Here is a 3,935-nt window from a genome sequence, read left to right as displayed (position 1 = left end):
CAATGAATTGGATTTGTTACTGTTTATCTGTCACTTTTTTTTTGTAAATCACGTTTGTCTGTAAATAAATCCAAACATAGCATACTGTATTTTTAAGGTAAACTCTGTGGTGCACTCAAAGTTATGGCCATCACTGTGGTCTGTTCTGTGGAAAAAAATATTATTAGTTTATCTTATGATTACCATCTAACATGTATAACTATTTGGAGCTTTTAATTAATATTTTCTTAAAAATAAGCATACAAAACATAAGTATTTGAAAAGGAGTTCCAGAGAAAGTATTCAGTTGTACCCAGAAAAAGCAAGTGGTCTGTATACAGGGGATTCATACATGCTCTGCATGTTTAACTGAATTTCCTGATTATTTCTCTTCTGTTGCCTTGGAGTATCAGGTGTAACTGTGAAGTTTATGCTCTGTAGCAGAAGGTGACAGGAAGTTGGGCCGTGGGGTGGGGGCGGAGTGGGCAGGGGGGTGACCAGTGGCAGAGTGGAGTCTGTTTGATTGGCTTTCTGCTCAAACCTGCTCCTGCATAAGGCGAGAGGGCCGTTGTTTTCGGTGAGTTCGTCCCCGGAGAGGATTGGAGGCCATATGTTTAAGTACTTTACAGAGTTGATGGAGCTTCTCGTTGTATGATCAGCTGGAGAGAGAGAGAGAGGAAGAGATGTTTACATTCTGTACAGCTGTCACCATAAAAAACAATTAAACTTTTTCTCTTTTTTTTTTTTTTACATGAATGTGTACATTGTGTTCTTTCTGGGAATGCCTCTAAAAATGTTCTTCTTTGGTCTAATGTGTGAACTATTCCCTTAGTTTGCTGACCAGTCACTCTTGTTCATGAGTATGTCAAACACTAATAAGTAATCTATTTAGCCTGCTAATCATTAAATATATAAAGCCCCAAATTAAGGGGATTTTGCATTTTCTACTTCTTTTTCCTGCCTGATTATATCATCACAAATGCTCCAATCCCACAAATAATGTCTCCCCATTAGACATTTAAGGTACATCAGCCAATAAAACATTGGATGCACACGCTAAATGACATATATAGAAGTTCACCTGTTTATCATTGACTGTGGTTCACCGACAAACTAAACCACCTGTACTCTTAAGGTGTGTGTACTGTACAGGTCATGTTGATACCTTCACTCTTTGGTATCTGCAACATATGAGTGCTGTTGATACCCGCACTCTACAGTATCTACATTTCCTGTCTGTCTGAGGTATGTTGATTCCTGCTCTCTGTGGTATCCGCACTGCATGGGTGATGTTGTTACCTGCACTCTGTGGTATTTATACTGTCCGAGGTATGTTGATTCCTGCACTCTGTGGTATTTGCATTGCATGGGTGATGTTTACACCTGAGGTACGTATGTTGATTGTTGCAGTCTATGGTATCTATGTAGTCTTGCTGATGTGTTAAACTGCAGACTCTTGGCATGCTCTGTGGAGACAGCTGCTCCATAGCACACACAAATGCACTCACTTGCACCCACACGCACGGACGTGGAGCATGCACATACATTTCCTATGGAATTTTTAGTTTAGTTTAGTCTTTATTTACGGGTCTTTTCAACTTTTTTATTAACTGTAATATTTCAGTGGTTGGCCTGTGCCTATAAAAATATCTGAATCACACACTGTAGCATTTTTAAAACAACAACAACAAAAAACAAACCAATCTGCCTCCATATTATTTACTGTTCTCTTTATTTATGGATTTGTTCTTATCAGCTGGCTCCTTAATAATGCGCTCAGTAGAACAAGCTTCTGAATTTTAAGTTCCAGTCCACTGTAGGGTCCCTCTGCAAACTGGCCTGTTCCCCATCACAAGCTGATTTGTCCTGTTTAACATATTTCACGGGTCCTGATTCTATTCTGTATGTCACGTTCTATAAATCTGAGAGAAAGTGTACCACTGTCCCTCTCGGTCCATTTCCCCGGGGGTAACCAGTTCCACACAGAAACTCAGCTCAAGCTGCCTTTCTGAAAATATTGAGTCTTTTGTTGTGGACGTCATCGTTTTGTTGTAGAACAAAACCGGCAGGAGACGAAACACACTCTGGCTTTCGAGGTCAAAGGAGACATTGTCCCACGACTCCCACGCAAGATGTCTAAAATACGCTGAAAGGAAATGGCCTGCAAGCTTTGCTGTAATTTTTACATAATACAGCTCACATTTTCAACGTGGCTTTGTCCATTTATTACTACGGGCACTACAGAAACAAGATTTTTTCTTTCCAAATTATATAATTTATATGGCTAGATTCATTAGTTGTTGTCTGAGAGTTTCAGGACCCCCTACATTAGATAATGTAAATCAAACTGTACATATTTATTTCCCAAAAATCATACTGAAGTCTGCATGACTGAGCAGTTGCATGACAAACTGAAACGTCATTTACAACCTTAATAGTACTGTATGAAGATATGCATACATAAATCCAAAATAAATAAAGTCAGTACGAAGACAATTTTTATTATCCTCTTCGAATTCACTGACTGGTTGTTGTGTTAACTGTTCCTAATAATCGCTGTCATAAAAAAATAAACTGAAATCCAAAACTGAGAAACGTTGGTTCCGTTTTGGCGATTTCAATGAAATGGGGAAACCGTAATCCCGTTGAAGGATTAATAGGGATAGAGCGCCCCCTTATGTTTCATTTTAAACCTATTAGGGCTCTATATTTACATAGTTTAAACACTAGAGGTCACTGTCTACATCTGCAACAACGGGTAACCATATACTCATCTCAAGTTTTTTTTGGATTGGAAGTCAAGAAAGAACAAAGTAGTTACATCTTCGTGTCAAAAACGTTATTCATATTCACTGCTTATTAATACTACCAGCAATAACAGATCATTAACCCCTTTGTGCATTTATGAAGTGCAATGTTCCCCTGGCTATTAAAAACGTAAGTAGCTACACATTATTATCTGAGCTCATGCGCTTGAAACAATTTGAAGACAATTTCTCACCAGTTTTAAACTAGTCTTAATACAAATTGTTATTTGAATGCTTTGTCAATGCCATGTACGGCAGAAAGTGAACAAAATGGTAATACATAGGCTATTGTGCTTGCCCCATACTGATAAATAATACACGTCTCACTGTAAAAGAAAGAGGGGTAGAGAGGCTGAATTTGATTGGCTGTCCTGGGCAGTGGGTGTGAACTTTTGGCGTCCACAGGCATTGCATTACAGTACATTATTTATTTGGCTGCAGGCATCGTTCTCCGGCGGGACCCGCAAACCTTACGTAATACCGGTTTATGCTGCTCCGGTGGTTAAAACAAGAAGCCAGATAAAAGGATGTATTTTACTAAGGGTGCGGTGGCGTTTCGCGTAGCGAAGAATGATGAAATCTGCCTCCATCCTCTGGTCGCAAAAACATATTTACTAACCTTCCGGCACGGCAGACGCATCATCTCCCTTGTCCTGCTGACGTCTTTCACAATGAATTCAGGATTTGTTCTGTTAGCGTGACCTCACTGTGCTGAATCACTCTAAACACACCGGTTCACTTGCACAATTAGCTTACTCCATCATCAGTGTTTTTCTGTGGGTAATAGTGTTTGTGTATGCAAAAGCAGAGAGGTGATGGTACAAAAGTGCACATTTTTATCTTCATACAACTGCCGATGCAGCTAATTGATGATGCTGGACATTATGAGCCAGTAACGCTTATACTGCCGAAATGTTCTGCCAGGTAGCCTGTTCCAACTGAATCTGGGTTAAATAAGCACTTCAAATCTGAATAAAAACATGTAAAAAAAATTAATTAATTAATTTAAAAAAACAATAATGCAAAATATTATGGAAAATGAATTGGTTTGCTGGAAGTATGACTTGCGCTGGTACATGTTGCATTACAGGCATTTAGCAGGCAGTCTTATCCAGATCTTATCTTACACAACTTTTTTGTGGTTAGGTG

The sequence above is a fragment of the Anguilla rostrata genome, chromosome 2 (assembly GCF_018555375.3).
Source record: "Anguilla rostrata isolate EN2019 chromosome 2, ASM1855537v3, whole genome shotgun sequence".
Classification (NCBI taxonomy): Eukaryota; Metazoa; Chordata; class Actinopteri; order Anguilliformes; family Anguillidae; genus Anguilla; species Anguilla rostrata.
This window is presented reverse-complemented; position numbering follows the sequence as displayed.